The sequence below is a fragment of the Dipodomys merriami genome, unplaced genomic scaffold, assembly GCF_024711535.1.
Source record: "Dipodomys merriami isolate MVZ:Mamm:240054 unplaced genomic scaffold, mDipMer1.0.p SCAF_213, whole genome shotgun sequence".
NCBI classification, from domain to species: Eukaryota; Metazoa; Chordata; class Mammalia; order Rodentia; family Heteromyidae; genus Dipodomys; species Dipodomys merriami.
In genome coordinates, this window is record NW_027203527.1 from 1,709,200 (window position 1) to 1,733,564 (window position 24,365).

A 24,365-nucleotide genomic window follows, 5' to 3' on the forward strand; every position below is an offset into this window, starting at 1 on the left:
ATCCTGGGATAAACAGGACACACTGTACATGACAAGCCAGACGTATTTTGTTCTCTTTGGCTACTCAGGTTCTATAGCCAGATGTTCTGGTGACCAAAGCACAGCCAGTGTGAAGGCAGGCTATCAGTATACATGTTGCAAAACTGTTACCACACTGTGGTGAAACTACAGTGATCTGGTAATAATTAGATGCAATAAGAGATTCCTTATGACAATAGTGTTATCTCCAATAATTGTCTGGGATGCTATTGACTTCTTGGTTCACAAACAATAACTCCACTCCAACTCTTTTCCACAAGCATAATCACCAATCTTCACAAAAACAAATCTCAGTTGCAAGTTATGAAATTACACAGAAAAAGATCTCAAGAGTTGATAAGAATGTGGTTATAGGGGCTGGGAAGGTGGCTCAGTGGTAGAAGGCTTGCCTTGCATGCATGAGGCCCTGGGTTCGATTCCTCAGCACCACATAAGCAAAAAGAAAAAAGCCGAAGTGGTGCGTGCCTCAAGTGGTAGAGCGCTAGCCTTGAGCTGAAGAACTGAGGGACAGCGCCCAGGCCCAGAGTTCAGGCCCCACAACCGGACCCTCCAAAAAAAAAAAAAAAGCATGTGGTTATGTTCCAGATCCATGATGTAAGATGTGACATCTTAAAAATGGTGACTACAAAGAAGACTCCATGCAGAGTGTTGATCTTCCCAAAGAAAATAGTCAAATGTTGGGTTTTGTTGTTGTTGAAGTTCAAGGACAAACATGTGTGCCTACTTGATATGATTAGCAGTAAGAAAACAAGCCACTCTGGAGATTATTACAGCTCAGAAGTATGCTGAATTCAATGAATTGTGAGGCCTCAATGTATCTGGATAAAATCAATGCTCTCCAGCTGAGTTTAAAATCACAACAAGCTGCTTTCACTTGACCTTGGGATGGAGACATTATTTAGATGATTATGTAGCGAGTGAGCTAATTGCAAAGAAGGTGAGGTCTCATGTAGAGGGGAGAGTTTATGAAAGAGTGCATAGTGGCCACTAGGGAATTGTGAGCACCAAAGTAAGGTTGTTTATAGTGGGTTTTTTTTAATCTTAGAAAAGTGTCTCATCAGATTGCTGACTTAACAAAGGACATTGAAAGACACCTGGAGGATTCTGCAGGTTTCAATTTCTCCTCTCTGACTTCTGACAAATCAATAGACATAATAAATACTGTCCAACTGGCTGTTTGACACTCAAGAGCAATGGTTGTCACTGGAAGCCAGGTATAGCATCACCAGAAGTGAAGACTTGTTTTATTAATGAAAAAAAACTACATAAACTAACATTTGAAAAGTTAAGTGATCTTACCACAAATGGAGCTCCACTTGTGGTTGTTTATAAAAAGGCTTAATTTCAGTTGTCTAAAAAGAATTGGTGTCTCACACCTGTAATCCTAGCTACTTGGGAGGCTGAATCTTTGACACTTTTATGTACAATAAACCAGCAAAAAAGCTAGAAGTAGAGGAATGGCACAAGTGATAGGGCACCAGCTGTGAGCAAAAAAAGCCAAGAGAAAATAAGAAACCCTGAGTTCAAGCCCCAGTATAGTACTGACACAAGAGGAAGGAAGGAAGGAAGGAAGGAAGGAAGGAAGGAAGGAAGGAAGGAAGGAAGGAAAGAAAGAAAGAAAGAAGGAAGCAAGCAAGCAAGGAAGGAAGGAAGGAAGGAAGGAAGGAAGGAAGGAAGGAAGGAAGGAAGGAAGGAAAGAAAGAAGGAAGCAAGCAAGCAAGCAAGGAAGGAAGGAAGGAAAGAAGGAAAGAAGGAAGGAAGGAAGGAAGGAAACAAGCAAGCAAGGAAGGAAGGGAAGGGAAGGGAGGGAAGGAGGGAGGGAGGGAGGGAAGGCAGGAAGGAAGGAAGGAAGAAAGCAAGGAAGGAAGGAAGGAAGGAAGGAAGGAAGCAAGCAAGAAAGGAAGCAAGCAAGCAAGCAAGGAAGGAAGGAAGGAAGGAAGGAAAGATAAAAAGAGCTACAATGTTAAGAGCAGAGGGACTAACAACTTCAGGTTTAAGGAGTTAGTGACTGATCTTGACTCTTAAGCATGTGCTGTTGTTTATCACTGTGAAGTGCAGTAGCTGAGTTGTGAGATCACACTCATGAGGGTTTACAAACTCTGGGATGAAGTCAAACAGTTCATGGAGATGAAGAGAAAAACCTGTCAGGGAACTCAGTGATAGCAAGTGACTGTGATCTGGGCATTACCAAGTTCTTCTTAGAAAAGAATGTTAAACTCTAGGGCTCCAACAAGCTTCTCACCTCCCTTCTTCCAAATGTGAAATCATCTGAAGGTAAATTAAGGCTGAGGAAAGTACAACTTGAAAGAAATAATATAGTGCATTTCCCCCCTCTGGAAGGACAAATGCCTTCTATGATATTGAATATGCTAGTGAATGTATAAAACTAATTGGAGCATTTAATGAGAGATTTAAGGATGTGAAAATAAGCAGATGGAATTGAATATCTTTGCTCTACTGTTCAATGTGGAACTGAGGCAGGATAGACTAGGGAAAATGAAGCATGGTAAACAGCAGCCAGGAATTGAGAAACAAACACTGGATTTAATGAGTGTTCTATTAAAAACACACCAACAGTAACTTCTTTGCTTTAACCCTTCTATTCCTTCATAGCTGTGATATTATTACAAGGAAAGAGAAAGAATAAAAATAGCTTTCTCCATCTGACCTTGCCTCATGGCCCAACGTAATTTGTGTGCTGAGAAAATTGAGCAAGGACATCTTAAAGAAATACTTGGGAAAACAATTCCTCCTGGCAAAAAGTACTTATCTCAGGGATGGAAATCTGTCTTTCAATGACAAAATGCATCCTTTCTTTGAAGGGATATCCAGATATATATATATATATATATATATATATATATATATATAAAATGATCAAAGTTTAATGAAAAGATGTATTAGGACACCCTGAGTCCAAGTGTTAAAAATATAACACCAAGAGTGTTTAATGTGTGAGGTGTGAGAACAAAGAAAAACACTTATCCTAGACTAACCTTAAGTCAGACCCTGCCTTTTATCATATATACTCCCGATGTCAAAAGCTTCCTATCTCCATCTGAGCATCCACACACCATCTGCTAAGAGTGTGACTCTGCCTTTCTGCTTGCCTGCATACTTGCTTTCTCACTCAATAAAGTCCCATCAAGTTTTCTTGCCATCACCATTGTGAGTTGTACTGAAATTCTTTTTATTTTATTTTATTTTATTTATTTTGTCAGTAGTGGGCTTAGACTCAGCCTGGGAAATTTCCCTGAGCTCTTTTACTCAAGGCTAGCACTCTGCCACTTTGAGCTACAGCACTACTTCCAGTTTTCTGGTTAATTAGCTTCTCACAGATTTTCCTATCTGGGCTGGCTTTGAATTGTGATCCTCAGATCTCAGCCTCCTGAGTAGCTAGGATTACAGGTGTGAGCCTCCAGCATCTGGCTCTGAATTTTTTAAATATATATATTTTACTGTAAAGATACTGTACAGAGGGGTTACAATTACATGAGTAAGGTAATGAGTACATTTCCTATTGAGCATTGTTACCCCTCCTTCGTTTTTCACCTACCATCCCTTCCTTCCCCACCTCCACCACCCAAGATGTAAAGTTCATTTTGTCTTGTACATATCATTGTAACAATGGGCCAACCTGTATCCTTATTTCAGCATTTTGTTATTTCCCTTCCCCGCCCCAAATTAAAAATACAAGATGCAAGGTACCAGAATCAAATACAGTGAAAACAGAGGTTATACCATGGGGGAAGAACATACAAAAGAAACAAAAAATCAAACAGTACATTTTAAGTACATTAAAAACAACAGCAACAAAGATAAAACCTCTTGTGTCCCTAACTTGGGGTTCATTTCATTTAGCATCAGCTTATATGGTCATATGTACCTAGCTTTTGACCTTTTCTGCTTGTCATACATATATACTACCTATTGTAAGTAAGGGAAACCATGGAACCTATGTTTCTTTGGGCCTGGCTTACTTCACTTAATATAATTTTTTTCAAGTATTTCCATTTCCTAACAAATGGGGTGGTATCATTCTTTCTATTGTATATATATATATTTATACACACACACACACACACACACACACACACACATATCACCTTTTCTTGATCCATTCATCTACTGAGGGGCATCTGGGTTGATTCCATATCTTAGCTATGGTAAATAATGCTGCAATAAACATAGTTGTGCTGGTAGTGTTAGTATGGCCTTGTTTATGATCCTTTGGGTAAATGCCCAAAAGTGGGATTGCTGGGTCATAGGGGAGCTCTATGTGGAGTCTTTTGAGGACCCTCTATACTGATTTGCAAAGTGGTTGAACAAGCTTACATCCCACTAACATTGAAGTAGAGTTCCCTTTTGGCCACATCCCCTCCAGCATCTATTGTTATTAGATTTCTTGATAATAGCCATTCTAACTGGGGTGAAGTAGAATCTCAATGTTGTCTTAACTTGCATTTCTTTTATGGCTAGAGAAGTTGAGCATTTCTTCATGTGTCTATTGGCCATTCTTATTTTCTCTTCAGAAAAGTTTCTCTTTAAGTCTTTAGCCCACTTATTAATGGGGCAGTTGTTTCTTTGATTATTTGTTTTTGGGGGATTTAATTTTTTGAGTTCTAAGTATATTTTAGATATGAGACCCTTATCTGTTGTATGGCTTGTGAAGATCTTCTCCCAATTTGTGGGCTTTCTATTGATCTTGCTAGCTATGTCCTTTGCCATGCAGAAGCTCTGCAATTTCATGCAATCCCATTTGTCCAACCTTTCTTTGATTTGTTGTGTGTCTGGGTCTTTATTAAGAAAATTTCTGCCTGTGCCAAGGAGCCCTAGAGTTTCTCCTGTTCCTTCCTGTAATGTTTTCTGACCCCGAAATTCTTATTGTGTGATTAAAGTCAATAACCTGGGACTAAAACTCTAAAGCGGAGGGTCCCTACTTCTAGAAGGAAACTTCTCAAACCCTCACCTAGAGCCAGTGACAGACCAGCTGATGTGCTGATAACCTACAACATGAAAGCATTCAGTTGTAAAGTGAAGATGAGCTGAAATCAAGGTTGAATTATATTAACTTCATATAACTGATAATGAATCTCCCACTTGGAGAAGACATGTGTTGAAATAAGCTTTTGTGTTTGGAACAAGTGATTGCTATGAGCAGTTCTTTTAAAAATTCACTATCACAGAGGCAACAGCAGTCCATATTGACAGAGACCTAAAAATGTGGTTGTAACAACATTGTCAGTGCTAGCAAGCATTACCTGCCTCAGCAAAGAAACTGGTTCCAGCCATTACATGAGGGATGAGCTAATTAAGCATTTGATCAAATACAGCAGGCTAACTTCTGTGTGTATGCCTGCTATGGGGCTTGAACTCAGGGCGTGAGCACTGTCCCTAAGCTGTTTTGCTCAAGGCTGGTGCTCTATGTGGCTCCACTTCTGGCTTTTGGGCAGTTAATTAGAAACAAGAATCTCACAGACTTTCCTGCCCAGGCTGGCTTTGAACTGTAAATCTCAGATCCCAACCTCCTGAGTAGCTAAGATGACAATGATAAGCCACCAGCACCCAGCCGGCAGGCTAATTTTAAAATGACTCTGCAGAAAAGGAGTCATTCACTCTTGATCCAAGAGACTGTTTCCCTTTAGAATCAGAGAGAAATTAAGCAATCAGGGAATCAGGGTGTAAGTTCATGTATATATCTGGTTCTTTGAGATACATACATATATTCCAAAGAATCTTACTCTGGAAAGTTGGGACAGGAAATACCTGTTCAGTGACATGATTAATTTTGTCCAACTTTTCTCTAGTCCTTGTGTGCATCACTTACATCACTAAAACATTATAATGAAATCAAAAGAAAAAATTGGAATTGGATAGATTCCCAAAGTGATTTTTGTCCCCACTTATCAATATACAATGTAGGCTTTCAAATACTATACATCTACCACTTTCTACTTCTCAAGTCTCAAAACAAGGCTATCTAGGGAAAATCCAAAGCCACAAGGGGCAAACTTGGATAAGTGGCATCTGAGCTTTATTTCTAAAACAATTTTGCTAGGGAGAGTCTTCAAAATGGTAGGGAGTATTGGGCTCAAGAAACAATTCCATGTAGCAGACATTTGAAATGTTTCATACTTCCACACAAAAGAACCAAGGTTTCTGTCACCTTCCCTTACCCTCAGGTCTTCTGCTCCTGCTGCTCCCTGAAAATGGACAGTGAAGTACACTTTTGATCCACCAGGATCTCAATTACTTTGCTTTGTCAGAGCCCTTTGTCCTGATCTGGCAGTGATGAGCTTGTAAGAGAAAGGCACTAGAGATGACCAGGCATCACCCTAAGAACCCCCTCCCCTCTCATCTTCCTTCCCCTCTCCTCCCCTTTCCCTTCTCCCCTCCCTTCTCCCCCCCCCTTCTCTCTTTCCTCTCACTATTTTTATGCCTCCTAGCATGTTGCTTAGCTTCTTTGAGCTCCTTTCCTCAGCTATAAAGTCAGGTGATTTTCCTTACGCTGATGTTGTAGGGTATGTGTAAAGCAACTGGCACAAAAGTACTCAATAAATGGCGTCATCCCTATCTACATCTTAAGAGTGTTCCCAGAACATACCTTCAGGATTTTCTCCCATCTGACAGCTTGCCACCAATGCCTTCACTCTTCAGCCTCTTTCAGAAACTCCATTCAAAGACAGATCTCGAATGAGAGTTGATTTGAAATTTTAATCAAATGCTAGTGTCATAGTGTACAGGGCCTTGAGAAAACAAAGAAATTTTGAAAAGACAAAACAAAACAAACAAAATGAACAAAAACTCCTCCTCAACCTAAGGAGCTAGTGCAAAGGTTAGTGTGGCCTATTGGGAAGGGGTGATTTTGAAGTTCTCAGGAACTGTGTTGATCTTTGTCCAAGGAGTTGTGGGAGAATGATGAAGGAAAACAAAATCACCTCAAGGCCTCTCTCAAGTCTCTAAAATCTAAGGAGGGTGAAGAAACAGTTGGTGGAGTGTCAAGGAGAGAAGGCTTGTGGTTGGGACATATGTGTAATTAATGTCAGGAGTAGAGCCACATTGAGTGGGCAATGTAGAGAGTGGACTAGGATCCTTCAGCTCACAGCAAAGGCAGACAAAGAGTCCCCAGATGGCTTGAGATGGATTTGAATGGATGGAAGAAAAATCATACACACAGTTTACCGGAGAGAGCTAAGTAGAGCATACCTATTTGAAATCATATTGCCTTGGCTCTACTTGGCATGATTTGAAGAAGGTGGGTTTTACTATCCATTGGCACCAGATAAAAACACAGTCAAAAATAACCCGTTGCAACAATGAAAAGTACAAGTTTTCATGTGGAAAACCAACTTTACAATTTTGTTGCGGGGGGGGGGGGGCCGGGAAGGATTGGGTGGGGGGGTTGGGGGGAGGCTGGGAAGGGATGGAAAGGGGAAACAAAGGAGGAGGCTACAATGCTTGATAAGAAATGTACTCATTATCTTGCCAATCTAATTGTAACCCCTCTATACAGTATTTTCACAATAAAAATAAATAAAAATTAAAAAAAAATCCTGTCACATCACTGCTACTTACTTCCTTTATCATGCTATAATCTGACTTGCAAACATCATACAAATGGACAAATTTGTGTTGAAATGGCAGTTGGACAATTGCCTTCACCTTTACATATACATATATATCATATATATATCACATATATATATATATATATATATATATATATATATATATATATATACATTTTCCCCTCAACTTTTCCACCTTTAGACTCGAGTTTTATTTGCCTGACAAAAACTATATGAAATGCTTGCAAAAACAGGAGGTTTTTTTGTTGTTCTTATTGTCATTGTCGGTACTGAGGCTTGAACTCTAGGCTTGGGCGCTGTCCCTCAGCTCTTCAGCTCAAGGCTAGCACTCTACCACTTGAGCCACAGTGCCACTTCCAGCCTTTTCTGTTTTTGTTTTTGCTTTTGTTTTTTTGTTTTATTTTCCTGGTTGTGGGGCCTGAACTCTGGGCCTGGGCACTCTCCCTCAGCTCTTCAGCTCAAGGCTAGCGCTCTACCGCTTGAACCACAGCACCACTTCTGACTTTTTCTGCTCATGTGGTACTGAGGAATTGAACCCAGGGCCTCATGTATGCAAGGCAAGCACTCTACCACTGAGCCACCTTCCCAGCCTCCAACAGGAGTTATTGAGCCCCTATACTTAAACTTTATTTGTTGGCATATGAAAGTTCATTTTTAGGTGTTTTGCTAAAATAACTGAGTGGATCATTCAAGCTGCACTAATACAATGAGCCCAGTGAAAATAACTCTAGAAACACACATACACACACACATACACACACACATGTGCACACACAATGTATATTCACTCTCAAAGACTCAATTATGTGCAGTCATCTCATTTCTTCTTCTTCTCCTCCTCTTCCTCCTCCTCCTTCTTCTTTTGTCTCTTCTTTTTTGATACTGGGGATTGAACCCAGGATGTTGCACTTGCTAGGCAAGTGCTTTGCCACTAAGCTACATCCTGACCCTCATTTCTTCTTATCCTAAGGTAGAATTGTTCTCTATTTTTTATATCTTTTCTTGAGCCAAATATGAATAATCATTTTGGTATTTCTACATTAATTCTTTGAGCCTTTAGTTTTTCTACATTCAGGAACATGATCATCATAGAGCCTTTCCTGGAAAAGATCAACCAAGGGGTATATGTCTACAAATAAGTCTAAGCTAGAACAAATGGGAACTGAATGTTTATTATTATCCAAGGAAGGCCCTGAAATATTCAACTTGACCAAGACCCATTATAACTGTAGGACCTAGCTGGGCACTGGTGGCTTACACCTGTAATCCTAACTACTCACGAGGCTGAGACCTGAGGATCATGGTTCAAAGCCAGCCCAGGCAGAAAAGTCCATGAGACTCTTATCTCCAATAAACCACTAGAAAACCAGAAGTGGCACTGTGGCTCAAGTGGTAGAGCACTTGCCTTGAGTTGAAGAGTGCAGGGACAGCACCCAGGCCCCCTGATCGACAAAAACAAACAAACAAAAAAACTGTTGGACCTAAAATTTTGTTTAGATGATTATTAATTGCCCCCCACTTCTAATCTCAGTTTTCCAAACTTTCCCCAACCACCTCTGACAGAAACATATAGTCAATGGAAGTGGGTCCTATTTTAGTCATACTTAAATTAGCAGGGCTGAGAGGGTAGGAGTATAGTTCAGTGGTAGAATGCTTGCCTGGCATGTGTGAGATCCTGGGTTTAATCCCAGAACCACAACACTTTCCCTCAAACCAACAACAAACAACTAATTCAAATTAGCAGAGCATAGAGCTTCTCGGGCTTTAGTGTATTCATTTAATATACAGATTCCTGAGCCTCACCCCCAGATGTATATTTGGTAGATCTGGGAAGAGGCCTGGGTAATTTGTATTTGTAACAAAATATACTCAGTTGTTTTGGTGCCCAAGACTACAGGATTATTGAATGTCTGTAAGTATAAAAGCAGAAGGGCCAATGAGAGTTCTAGGAATATAATTCTGAATGCAACAGATGAGAGACTGGAACTTTGGAAGGTCATGATGGCTCTATTTTCAAACTTTTAGTTTATACCAACTGCCAAAAAATTTATATCTTAGTAATCAATCAAAATCTCAAGAGACGTAATCTAAAGTACCATAATCCTAAAATACTGAAATACAGAAAGATCAAAATTCCTAAAATCTAAAATCTAGAAAGATCCAAAGCCCCAAAATATAATTCTGGAAAGACTAAAGTATTTCTTTATTTCCTCCTTGCTTGCTTGCTTGCTTCCTTCCTCCACCATCTCCCTACTTACCTCCCTCCCTCCTTCTTTCTCTCTCTCTCCTCCTCATTTGTTTGAGAGAGATACACTTATTTTATTTTATTGAATCTTGTCTAAGCTGATAAAAAATTAATGACCCTTCTAACTTAACCTCCCAAGTGCTGGGATGATGGCCATGCACTATCATGTCAGTTTACTTGCTTATATTTTGGGGAGGTACCAGACTTAGGGCCTCCCACTTGGTAGGCAGATGCTCTACCACTTCAGCTATACCTCTAGTCCTTTTGGCTTAATTTTTTATTTTTCAGATAAGGTCTCCATCATTTTTCTCATGCCTATTCCTAGCAAGGGGCTGGAATTACAGAGAAGTGTCACCATAGTGAGATTATGTGTTTGCTTTTGCAGTGCTGGATCTCAGTTCTGGGCTTTGCACAGGATAGGTAAATGCTCTATCACTGATCTTTATCTCCATCCTTCTCACCATGGCTTTTGATTGAATTTATCAAAAGAATAGGTTTTCCATCGTGGCATTTCAGGTGTCTATATTTACAAAGTTGATACACACAATTACTAACCATAGTGATGAAAAACATCACTATATAGTAATGGTAGAACACCTTACTCAGCAAATTCAAGTCCTTGGTTCAGTTGCAACTAGGACAAAACAAGCAAAAAAGCTAGTATGGTCAGCACATGCAGTTGCTCAATGAGCTAAATTCTTGAGAAATTTTATCTTTCACAAATGTTGAAGTGAAAAGAAGGTATAGCTGCATTTACTGAGGAAGTTTCAACCTTTTTATGTGTATTTGCAATAATTACATACAAAGTAATCATAGTGATAATGCAGTCTCATGGAGTCAAATTTGTAAAAAAAAAAAAAAAAAGATTATATCAAATGGATTAGTATTCTCCAAAAGCTTTAACATAATTTACACTTTCAGTATTAGAAATGATGGGTAGATAGATAAATTAGTTAACAAATTGTAAAAAAAAAATAACATTGACAAGTTAAAATAGTGGGGGGAAATGAGATAGGAAGCAAAAAATTAAAAAGGAGATTTTAACATATGAAAAGGTATATTACTTTTTATAGTTTGTGTACATTGTTCATCAACAGTGTGACTACTTTTCTATCATTTTTATATGTTTAAACTTTGCATAAGATGACCATGATAAGAAGGTGTGTGGTAATTTGTGAACATTAAATTATACTAAATAGTATTTTGCTTACTTTGGATCTGAAATGTCCCCCAGAAGCTCAAGGGTGGAAGACATGGTCTCCAGTATAGTTGTGTTGGGAACTGAGGCCTTTGGGAGTTGATTAGATCCTGAGGGCTTATGATTGTATTAATCCATTTGTGATTCATAATTTATGGACTGTTAAGAAGCGGTAGAGGTAGGGTCTAGTCAGAGGAAATTGATCTTTGGGAGTTACCTTTACCATCTCTTCGTCCTTCTCTTTTGTTCCCAGGCTGTCGGGAATTAAGCAGCTTTGCTCTGCCATGTCCTTCCTACTGCCTTGCCACAGTCCTAAAACTAGTTGAGTCAACTGACCACTGACTGAAACTTCTGAGACTGTGAGTAAATCTTTCCTCCTCTAAGTTGTTTATCTCCTGTATTCTGTTCTAAGAAATAATACTGGCTAACAATGATAGAAATAAGTTACAGGCAATTCTAAAAGTGGTCTATAAGACCTGTCCAGGGGACTGGGAAGGTGACTCAATGGTAGAGTGCTTGCCTTGCATGCATGAGGCCCTGGGTTCAATTCCTCAGTATCACATAGGCAGAAAAAGCCAGAAGTGGAGCTGTGGCTCACATGGTAGAGTGCTAGCCTTGAGCTGAAGAGCTGAGGGACAGCGCCCAGGCCTAGAGGTCAGGCCTCACAATGGCAAAAAAAAAAAAAAAAAAAAAAAAGACCTGTCCAGCTTTCATGCGCATTACTGCATTTTGAAACCTTGCATCAGTATGCTGAGCTATATTTTTCTCTTTCAGAAGATGCTGGTCCTTGAAAAATACATTCACATTTTCTGTGTGGTGTTGCTCTTTTTGAAATTCTTCTGTGATTCCATACAAAACAACATGAGCATTGTGTAGTAAACTTTCCCATAGTATTTGCCATGTTTCTGTATTGTTTGGGGTACAGACTTTAGAAATCGATTCTGGCACACGGACCACATATTGGTGATCAAACAGCAATGCTGGGTCTGGGAAGGTGGCTCAGTGGTAGAGTGCTTGCCTTGCATGCATGAGGCCCTGGGTTCAATTCCTTAGCACCACATAAGCAGAAAAAGCCAGAAGTGGCACTGTGGCTCAAGTGGTAGAGTATTAGCCTTGAGCTGAAGAGCTGCAGGGCAGTGCCCAGGCCCAGAGTTCAGGCCCCATGACTGGCAAAAACAAAAACAACAACAAAAACAACAACAACAAAAAACAAGCAATGCTGTTGCCTATCTCCTCCTCCTCCTCCTCCTCCCCCTCCTCCTCCTCCTCCTCTTCCTCTTCCTCCTCTTCTCCTTCTCCTTCTCCTTCTCCTTCTCCTTCTCCTTCTCCTTCTCCTTCTCCTTCTCCTTCTCCTTCTTCTTCTTCTTCTTCTTCTTCTTCTTCTTCTTCTTCTTCTTCTTCTTCTCCTTCTTCTTTCTTCTTCTCCTCCTCCTCCTCCTCCTCCTCCTCCTCCTCCTCCTCCTCCTCCTCCTCTTCCTCCTCCTTCTCCTTCTTCTCCTTCTTCTTCTTCTTCTTCCTCCCCTTCCTCCCCTTCCTCCTCTCTTCCTCACTGTCCCTTAGCATTTTTGCTCAAGGCTGATACTCCACTACCTGAGCCACAGTTCCACTTCTAATTTTTTGGTGGTTTATTGGAAATGAGAGTCTTACAGACTTTCCTTCTCATGTCTGGCTCTATACCACAATCCTCAGATCTCAACCACTTGAATAGCTAGGATTACAGTATGAGTCTGCAATATACAATTTCTGTCTTCTTATTTTTGTAATTTCATCTACTAGAAGGAATGCTAATGCAGACAAATGTCTTATGTTTAGTCTGAATTTTCACCTCGACACATTTTCCAGAATACTTACTTTCCAGAATTCCAGAATTCAGTTTTCTATCTTTCTTGTATAGACTTTGTTATTGTCGTTGTTTTAAACAAAATTTGTTTTGGGGGATTAACTTTCAGAATTTCAGTATTTAAGAATTTAATCTTTTGAAATTGTGAATTTAAACTTTAGGGCTTTTTTTTGGAGGGGGGGGTTCTGTCATCGGGCTTGAACTCAGACTCTGTCCCTGAGCTTTTTGCTCAAGGCTAGTGCTCTACCACGTTCAGCCACACTTCTGGTTTTTGGAGATGAGTCTCATGGCCTTTCCTTCCCAGATCTCAGGCTCCTGAGTAGCTAGGTCTATAGGCACAAGCCACCAGTGCCTGGTAGCTTTAGGATACTTTTTGAGATGTAAACATTTTTGATCATAGTATTTGTGATGATGTCTTTTTTTGTCTTTTGTGATTATGATTGACATTATTTGGTAACACATATATAACCTGAAACACATTTTTTCCAAGCAGCATTTTTACAATAGGAGACGCATTCTGCTTCTCTCTTCTTGTGTGTTCTATTTTCAGCAGTTGCTTCTTTCCATGGAACTTGAAAAGTCGAAGTTGCTTGGTCGGTTTTGCCAGTCTGTGTGGGCAGAATGCTTGAGCCTTTTTTAGACTTTAGGAAGGCCTCTTGCACATACCCTCTAAGGAATTGGACATCAGCCTTCTCACTTTCAGCAGCTGTTCAGAAATTGGTCCTTTTCTTTTCCAGGTGACTTGGGCTTGTCTTCCTGTCTGTTAGATATCTCATTGTTTTCTCCTGCTTCCTTTAGAATATATCTTGAGACCATACTACTCACTCACAGGATATTATGCTTTTTCTAAATATTTCAAAATTTAGTATTTTCATTGGCCCATCTAAATTTGACTGTGTATTGTTTGAAGCACTCCTGCTATGGTTCAAACGTTGTTCATCCCCACTGACAAGTATGGAGGCATAATTCCTCCATGTGACAGTGTTGGTCTACAGAGGTGACTAGGTATTAGAATATCACTCTTGGCTGAGATTAATGCCCATCTTACAAATGTAGATTAGTCTTTCAAGAATGCATTAGTTACTTGAGAGTAGGTTGATACTTCTCTTTCTCTCTTTGTCCCATCTGCTTGCAACAGCTTGCCACAGACCTTAACAGGTTGCAGCCATTTGATATGAACTTCCCTGTATCCAGAACTGTATACCAAAATAATTCTCTTGGACTGTATGTATGTCCAAAGTAGCAGAGTATGAGCTGTGAGCCTAACAAAAGTACAGGGCCTTGAGTTCAAGTCCCAGTACTAGCATAAAAAATGTCTGCTTTCTTTATAACTTATCTCTGGGGCATTTATCATAACAAGATACAAAAAAGTTTAGCAAGACCCTGTCTCCCAAAAAGATGTTTGACCAGCAAATGTATACATCTGATAGTGCTGCTACTTGGTTTTTTCCTACTTCCCCAGCATACTTCCTTAGGAATCCTCAATAATTCCTCTGCATTCCTGTATCAGGCTTCTCCAGAGACACAATGTTAGTGAAATGCGCTCTCTTCCATAGCTTAGTCCACTCCTTCCCTTTCCACAGCTTAGCATGCTCCCTTCCTAGGCAACACTAGGCCCATGTAGTAAAGGCAGTAAATAATCAACTTCTGACCCTCTTTACCTTGGGATGGCACTTCTCTGAGGCAGCTACCACCATAAGGCAACAAGAGCCCCTTAGAGTGACCTTCAGCTCTGGGCAGCTGCAGGACCCCTTATCAACTATTTGGACAACAGCCATAAATCCTAGTTCGCCATGATGAAGCCCTTGGCCCACATGCCAGGGGCTCTGCCTCCTAGCCCCTTCTAGCCCCTCCTAACCCCCCTAGGTTATAAAGGTCACCTCAGACAATAGCCGGTGCTTCTTTTCACTTCTCCCATGTGAAAAGGAGTTTTGCCGGCCCCCTTTCCCTGGCAATAACCTTTCTTTGTGCTTTGTATCTGGATGTCTGTGTGGTTCTCTGGCAAAGTCTAATTAATCTTTTGTTTGTTTGTTTGTTTTTCTTTTTGGTCCGTCATGGGACTTGAACTCTGGGCTTAGGCACTGTCCTTCAGCTCTTCAGCTCAAGGCCAGCGCTCTACCGCTTGAGCCACAGCACCACTTCCGGTTTTTCTAGTGGTTTATTGGAGATAAGAGTCGCATGGACTTTCCTGCCCAGGCTGGCTTTGAACCAGATCTTCAGATCTCGGCCTCCTGAGTAACTAGGATTATAGGTGAGAGCCACCGGCGCCGGGTTCTTTCATTTAATCTTTCAGACAGAACCAACAAGATGTAAGTAGATACATAGATGACAGATTTATTAAGGGAATGGTTCACATGATTATGGAGATTTAAAAGTCTCATAAGCTGGGCACTGGTGGCTCATGTCTGTAATCCTAGCTACTTAGAAGGCTGAGATCTGAGGATCAAGGTTTGAAGCCAGCTGAGGCAGGAAAGTCCATGAGACTTTGAGCTCCAATTAAACACCAGAAAACCAGAAATGGTAGAGTGATCGCCTTGAGGTGAAGAGCTCAGGGACAGTGCCCAGGCCCAGAGTTCCAGCTCCATCACCACCAACAACAACAGAAAGAAGTCTCATGAGAGGTCATCTAAAAGTCAGACACCCTAGGATTTGTGTGGCTCAATCTAGGTCTGAAGGCCTTAGAATCAGAGAAGCCAATGGTGCCATCATTCTCAGTCTAAAGCTGAAGACTTAAGAACCTAGGCAAGAGCAAATCTTTCTTTCCTTCCTTCCTTCCTTCCTTCCTTCCTTCCTTCCTTCCTTCCTTCCTTCCTTCCTTCCTTCCTTCCTTCTTTCTTTCCTTCCTTCCTTCCTCCCTTTCTCCCTTCCTTCCCTCTTCCCTTCCTATCTTCCTCCCTTCCTCCTTTCCTCTTTTCCTCTCTTCCTCCCTTCCTCCCTTCCTTCAATTTTTCTAGGATTTCATGTATCCCAGGCTGGCCTTCAACTGAAATCCTGCTGTCTCTGTTTTCTGTGAATTACGATTACAGGCTTTGGCTACGGCCTGTTTACCTACCTTTTTGTTCTATATGGGTTCCCCAGATGATTGGGTAGTGCCTGCCCATATACAATCTATTTCAGAAACACCCTATCAGGCATAGCCAGAAGCAATGCCTTGCCAGTTCTGTTGGTATTCCTTAACTCAGTTAAACACCTAAAACTAACCATCTCAGTCTCCATCCACAAGCTAATTGGAACAATAATAGTCCCAGACCACAGATTGATTTTATGTTACTTTGTGGAACTCAACCTGACATCCCATGTTGATAAGAATAGACAGACTTTTTTTTCTGGTCCTGGGGCTTGGGCCCAGGTGCTATCCATGAGCTCCTTTTTGTTCAAGGCTAGCACTCTACCACTTCAGCCACATCACCACTTCCAGCTTTTATTCTTGTGATTAACTGGAGATAAAAGTCTCACAAACTTTGCTGCCTAGGCTGGCTTTGAATTGAGAGTCTCAGATCTCAGCTTCCTGAGTAGCTAGACAGACATTTGTTTTAAATGTTTTAAATCAGCATGTGAGAATGCTGATACTAATAGTTAGGCTTTATGGATTTTTTTTCTATTAGGAAAAACATGTTCATTAATAGTTGATAATGGAGAACTGTTTATGACCTATTGTAGGGACTGGATTAATCATATCAAATTTGCAGATAGAAACATTAAGTCACAGAAAAATTAGAAAACTTGCTAAGGTCATAGAATCCAGCAATAATGAAGCTGAAGAGCCTAGGCTACCTGGCTCTTATGCCATCCCCTCCTCATTACTAGGTAATATTGACAGAATCTCCTAGTACATTGCAAAGATCAGAATGCAAAGTATTTTTTAGAACTGTATTACCAACTAGAATCTCCCAACAATTCTAGGGAGAGAGCTGTCTTGGCTAGGGCTCAAACTGTGGCAAGGGCAGGAAAGGTAGAACAGTGTTTTTCACTGCATCTACACAGAACTTAGAAACCATTTTTCTCTCACAGTTACTTAGGACCAGAACTTCTAGTATAAATGAGATGATAGAGGGAATGCAGCAAGTCAAAGGAGGAAGATGGCAAAGATCTTTAGGGAAACAGGTACCTGACACAGGTTGAAGAGGAGCCTACTGTTTGGTTAAAAGAACAGGGGCTGGACTTCAGTTATATTAGGCTATAATGTCTGGATTTTGTAAATGTGTCAGTCCTGGTAGTTGGGCTTCATTCTTTTCTTCTTATGCTCCTTCCATATACTCTCCCTTCAGCTCTTTCTCCTCTCTTACTCTCAGCTTATGTTCTTATAAACTGCTGTTCAAGACAGATGTCATTCTGCACAACTTCTTTTACTGCTTTTAGAGGTTTTCTTTTCTTTTGCTCTTAATTCTCCTCTCAATTCTCTCTCCCTCCCCTTCCTTTCAATGCTTGGGGATTGAACCCAGAGCTTCGAATGTACCACTGAGCTGCATCCTCAGCCTAGCTTCTGGAGGTTTCCACACTTCTCTGTTACTCTTACTTAGAATCTTTCATAAGGTTTTTTTTTCATTATTTGTCAGTCATCTGACTGTGAGTCAGCAAAAGTATCCCAGGGGGTCTAAGGTCATTTCCTCATCCGCTGTGGTTGCCCCTCATTTTTGCCCTTCCCCATATAGTCTCTCTGCACTATTAATCAGTCCACTGCCTCCTGTTCTAGAGTGCAGCCCATTTGGCTCTCCCAATACTCTTTTCTGTCTGAACCACAGGGTGATTTCCTTTCAGCAACCCTTACAGGGATTATTTTCTCTAGGTTGCAAAACTTAGGAAAATAATGCAACATCTTGAGCACTGTACTTTTTTTTTTTTGTCATTTGTAGGCTTGATCTCAGGGCCTGGACACAGTCCCTGAGCTCTTTTGCTCAAGGTGAGCCCTCTACCACTTTGAGCTACAGCACCACTTCTGGCTTTCTGGTGGTTATTTGGAGTTAAGACTCTCACAGACTTTCCTGCCTGGGATGGCTTTGAACTGCAATCCTCAGATTCAGCCTCCTGAGTAGTAAGGAGCATTTTATTAATGGAAAATTCACTATTTTCTTTTAGATAAGGTCTTGATCTGTAGACTAAACTGGCCTCAAACCATGCTCCTCCACCCTCATCCTTCCAAGTGCTGGATAATTGGCATACACTTTGACACCCAGCTCAAAATTGCCATTTTCTGATTATACAAATGCAGCTGGCTTTCTATATCTGAGTAGTATATCTGTGCATTTGATCAAAATATATTTGACTAAAAAGATTCAGAAAAACATTGTGACTATATTGAACACATAAAGACCTCTTTTTCTTGTCTTTGGGTATAATGACAAGTGTAACTACTAGTTGTAAGTGCCAATCTAGTAAACCACTCAGACAGAGTCCCGCAAAAGAAAGAAGTGTTTAATGTCAGCTGGAAGCTGACAGGCTATCTCTCATGGGATAGAGAGTAGCAAACTGCTCTCGGACTATAGCGGTAGATATAGTGTCAGGAGTCTGAGGGCAGAAGAAGGGGCTGGGGCAGGAAATCTTTGTAGTCACAGCTGGATACTGGAGATATCAGACAACTAAGGCATGACATTCTATAGCTGGCTTTCAGCCAGGGAAAACATCCTATATCTGGCATGTACCAGCGACAATACATCTTATAGTTGGCATGTAGCTAGGGGAAACATTCTATAGCAGAGACAATACATTCTACAGCTGGCATCTTTTGACTATACACTAGGACCAGTGTGTGACTGAGACTGGGCATCCAGACTCCATTGCTGACACAGATAGGAATGGTGGGAATAGACAACTGTGGCTGGGCCTGGCTTGTGGATGACCCAGGGTGAAGGCTGGCAACCCAAAATAAGGGTGAATAAGCTTACACTATTTACATTATGTTAGGTGTTAATGATAATCTACAACGATCTCAAATATAGAAGAAGATGTGTAGTTATATACAAATACTGTGTATGGCCATTTTGTATAAGAAAAAGATAAGCAGAGCTTCCATTAAACACGAAGGGTCCCAAGACAGGGTACTACACAGGATTCACTGTACAGGGATAAATAAGGTGTCTCTAGGAGAGAGCAATGTGACTCTCAAGATCTAGACAGCCTGAGGGCCATATCACTCACTAGCCCCTATCAGAGGCTCCGTGCATCCTGCAGGAGCTTTCCAGGTGCTTTTTAGCTCCTCTGACTGGATGCAACCTCTGAGATTCAATCAGCCTGCTGTTCACGATCAAGGCAATAGGCCCAGATGTGATGCCCAAGGGCATGCATGTGGGATTGCTCAAGGTCATGGTGATGTGTTATCTCGGAGCCTGTATATAAGAGTACTAAAAGCCATGGTAAGGAATGTAGAACCTCTATGGATAGGGAGTTCTTTGTCATGATTGTCCTACCAGGTTTTTTTTTCTGCTATCATTGGAAAGAACATACTGTCTTCAGATAAAGAGAAGTTGTTGATTTTACTGTTATATAACTGTTAGCCCAATGAGCTCCCTTACCATAGCTTAGTATGCTCCTTCCCCTCTCCACAGCTTAGCATGCTCTCTTCTTAGGCAAATGCTAGGCCCATGTAATAGAGGCAGTAAATAATCAACCGTTTTTACCTTGGGATGGCACTTCTCTGGGGCAGCTACCACCATACACCCTTAGCGTGATCTTCAGGTCTAGGCAGCTGCAGGGCCTCTTATCTACTATTTGGACAGCAGCCATAAATCCTAGTCCACCATGATGAAGCCTCTGACACTCACAGGGTCTCCACATCCTAGCCCCTTCTAGGCCCTCCTAGACCTCCTAGGTTATATAGGTGACTTGAGACAATAGCTGGCGCTTCTTCTCACTTCTCCCTTGTGAGAAGGGGTCTTGCTGGTTCCTTTCCTGGCAATAAACCTTTCTTTGTTCTCTATACCTGCATGTCTGTGTGGTTTTCTGGCAAAGCCCAAATAATCTAACAATAACTCTTTGGTCTTACCTTTTTTTGTGTGTGGGAATTCAGTGTCTTAACTTTTTCCTTATTCTAAGAAGTCTTTTCTTATCCTGATCTTAAAAAGATATCTTCTTATTTTAAATTAGAAGTTTTGAGAAAGGCACTAACAAATGATTGCTGTCATAGATGATAATCAGTTGTGAGACTAAGCCCACTACAAGAATTCAATGCATGATGGCCAAGGGCCATCATCTACCCTGAAAATATTAAATGTTTGGCTCTGTTATTTACCAACAGAGGAATAATCTCTGTGTATTATTAACATTTATTCAAAATAAAATATCATTTATTTTGGTGGTACTGGATTTGAACTCAGGGCCTTGCACTTGCTATGTGGGCAACCTATCACTTGAGCCATACCTCAGCCTTTTATGCTTTTGTTACTTTTTTTTTTTTAACAAAGCTTTGCCTTTTTCGCCTGGGCCAGCTCAAACCATGATATTCCTATTTCCACTTCCCACATGACTGAGATGATAGGCATGACAACTTGCCAAACGATATGTTGGTTGAGATGAGATTTTTTTGGGGGGGGGGTCGGTTGTGGGGCTTGAACTCTGGGCCCATCTTCAGCTCTTCAGCTCAAGGCTAGCACTCTACCACTTGAGCCACAGAGCCACTTCTGGTTTTCTGGTGGTTTATAGGAGATAAGAGTCTCACAGCCTTTCCTGCTTAACCTGGTTTTGAACCGCGATCCTCAGATCTCAGCCCCCTGAGTAGCTAGGATTACAGGCGTGAGCCACTGGCTCCTGGCTAAGATGAGATTTTTTGCAAATTATCTTTTGTGGGGCCTGAACTCTGGGCCTGGGCACTGTCCCTCAGCTCTTCAGCTCAAGGCTAGTGCTCTACCACTTGAGTCACAGTGCCACTTTTTGCTTTTTCTGATTATGTTGTGGAATTGAATCCAGGGCCTCATGCATGCAAGGCATGTACTCTACTACTGAACCACCTTCCCAGCCCCTTGCAAACTATTTTTGCCTGTATTGGTCTCATATTATAAACCGATTTTGTAGCTAGGATTATAGGCATGAGTCACTATACCTGGCTAAAAAGTGTTTCTTATGATCTAGGTGCAGGATATGTTCAGGAGAGAACCAGTCTGATGAACTCCTGTACAAAGGGCAGTCTAGAGTGTAAACAGTCCCCAGCTGAGAAGATAGATGTGGACTTCTGTTCTCTGTATTCTGAAGATGGAATAAGAGATCATAGAAACAGGGTAAATTCTCCAGACCAAGAAACTGAAGGCAAGGAATTACCACTAGTGGGGTCTTCAAAGACATTACAAAACCACTTGGGAGAGAGTTAACTGCAAACAAATGCTGGACCCTGGGGGTGAAGCTAAAAAACTTTCTTAGAACAATACCACTCAGCAGGGCACTGGTAAATGTTTAACAATGTGTCAGCTAGAGAGTGGGGTAGAAGGTGCTAAAGAATAAATTGAATTAATTACACTTGTTCAGGCATTGAGGAAGGAAGACTTTTTCCAAGAACATGTCTGTGAGAATATGAACCACTGCAACAGAGAAGGGTACAGGCTCCACAGCACTGGCAGATAGGAATTTATAGCCATAAAGCAACGTGGAGGTCAGTGGATAGAAAATTATTAAAAGGTAAGCTGGCGCCGGTGGCTCACACCTGTAATCCTGGCTACTCAAGGAGGCTGAGATCTGAGGATCATGGTTCAAAGCCAGATCAGGCAGGAAAGTCCGTGAAACATTTACCTCCAATAAACCATCAGAAAACCAGAAGTGATGCTGTGGCTCAAGTGGTAGTGCTAGCCTTGAGCTGAAGAGCTGAGGGAGAGCACCCAGGCCCAGAGTTCAAGCTCCATGACCAACCAAAAAACAGGTAAAACATCAGGAGTAAGGAAGATTCTGGTTAAATGGATGTAGCAGGATTATTGCTGAAAATAGGCCAACAACCTCAGGCATTACCATAAGGAAGGTGGAAGAAAAGGAACCTAATTAGATATTGATGGTGAGTAGATATTCGGAGTTGAGAGGTTTTGCTCAATTGACTTATCACAGTTCTTTGCTAAACCTGGAGTTTTTAAGGGAGTACATAAGTGAGCATAGAATGAGGGTTAGAAGATTGATTAAAATTTGGCCAATCAAGGGCAAAGACCTGTTTCATAGCATTACAAGATTCAGTCATATAAATAATGGGTCCAAAGGAAGATGGTGGGACAAGCTCTCTAGTAGAAACCAGTTTTAGTGTTCCAGTGGAAAATCTAAGGCTAGGGAGTCACACCAACTGTGCCATCATAGTAGAGAGAACTTGGCCAGAGAGGAAAAATTGAGGCAGCTTGGTTAAGGACACAGATTTAAGCACTCCCAGGTCTGAGGTGGTGGTGGTGGTGGCTGAAAGCATCCATGAAAGGATCTACCACATCCATCCCAGGGGACCATGGGGAGGCAGGCAGGCACAGGACAAAGATTATCACAAGGTTCATTAGAGGAGCCATATTTCTCGTGGAGAGAGAGCACATGGCAGCCTCCACGGTCTGGGGGGTAGGAAGTGAGGTAGATGGGAGTTCAGGTGGGTCTGGGTGTTTTCAGAGTGTCTGCTTTGACTCCGAGGTCTTTGATCCATTTGGAGTTGATTCTGGTGCAGGGTGATATATAAGGATCTAGCTTTAGTTTTCTACAAGTAGTTAACCAATTTTGCCAGCACCATTTACTGAAGAGGCTGTCTTTCTTCCATTCTATTTTTTTTAACTCCCTTATCAAAGATTAGATGGCTATAGGTCTGCAGGTTCATTTCTGGGTTTTCAATTCTATTCCATTGGTCCTGAGGCCTGTTCTTGTGCCAGTACCAAGTTGTTTTGATTACTATGGCTTTGTAGTAGACTTTGAAATTTGGTATTGATATTCCTCCAGCACTGTTCTTTCTGTTGAGGATCATTTTTGCTATTCGGGGTCTTTTATTGTCCCATATGAATTTTTGGATTGCCTCTTCTATTTCCTTGAAGAATGAGGTTGGAATATTGATAGGTATCACATTGAATTTGTAGATAGCCTTGGGAAGTATTGCCATTTTCACAATGTTGACCTTTCCAATCCAGGAGCATGGAGTTTTTGCCACTTTCTAAGGTCTGTTTTGATTTCCTTTTTCAGGGTTTTAAAGTTTTCATCATAGAGGTCCTTCACTTCTTTGGTTAATTTAATTCTTAGGTATTTTTTTTTGTGGGGCTATTATGAATGGAGTTGTTTTCCTAATTTCAGCCACACTTTTCTCATTGTCAGTGTACAGAAAAGCCATTGATTTTTGATGGTTAATTTTATACCCTGCTACTTTGCCAAAGTTTTGAATTAGCTTGAGTAATCTGGGAGTGGAGTCTGTGGGATTCTTTAAATACAAGATCATGTCATCTGCAAAGAGGGAGAGTTTTACTTCTTCTTTCCCTATTTGGATCCCCTTTATGTTTACATCTTGTCTTATCACTGTAGCTAGACACTCTAATGCTAGATTGAAGAGAAGTGGAGAGAGTGGACATCCTTGAGTTAAGAGGAGATGGATTTAGATTTTCACCATTAAGTATAATGCTGGCTGTAGGTTTGTCATATTCAGCTTTTATTGTATTGAGGAATGTTCCATGGATTCCTAATTTTTCCAGAACCTTCACCATAAAGGGGTGTTGGATCTTGACAAATGCTTTTTCTGTATCTATTGAGCTAACCATGTGGTTCTTATCCTTGCTCTTGTTGATGTGATGAATTATATTAATTGATTTGTGTATATTGAACCAGCTTTGCATCCCTGAAATGAATCCTGTTTGATCGTGGTGTATGATTTTTTGGATCAATTGTTGAAGTCAATTGGCCAAAATTTTGTTGAGGAGTTTTGCATCAATGTTCATCAAAGAAATGGGTCTATAGTTCTCTTTCTTTGATGAGTCCCTGCCTAGTTTTGGGATGAGGGTTATGATGGCTTCATAGAATGAGTTTGGTAGTGAACTTTCTCTTTCAATTTCATTGAAGAGTTGGAGGAGTATTGACTTGAGCTCTGCTTTGAAGGCCTTGTAGAATTCAGCTGTAAAACCATCTGGTCCTGGGCTTTTCTTAGATGGGAGTTCTCTTATTGCTGTTTCTACTTCAATGCTTGATATGGGCCTGTTAAGATGGTTTAACTCATCTTCGTATAGTTTCAGCATGTCAATATTTGCTAGGAAAAGGTCCATTTCTGCCAAGTTCTCAAACTTATTAGCATAAGTTTTGAGAAGTATTCCCTTATAATGTTCTGAATCTTGGTTGTTTCTGTGGTGATGTTTCCATTCTCATCTCTGAGTTTATTTATTTGGGTATGTTCTCTTCTTTTTCTGATAAGATTTGCTAAGGGTCTGTCAATTTTTTTTTTCAAAGAATCAACTCTTTGTTTTGTTGTTTCTTTCTATGGTTTTTTAGATTCTAATTCATTTAATTTTAATTCTTTCTTTCTGTCTACTGGATTGGGGTTTATCTTGC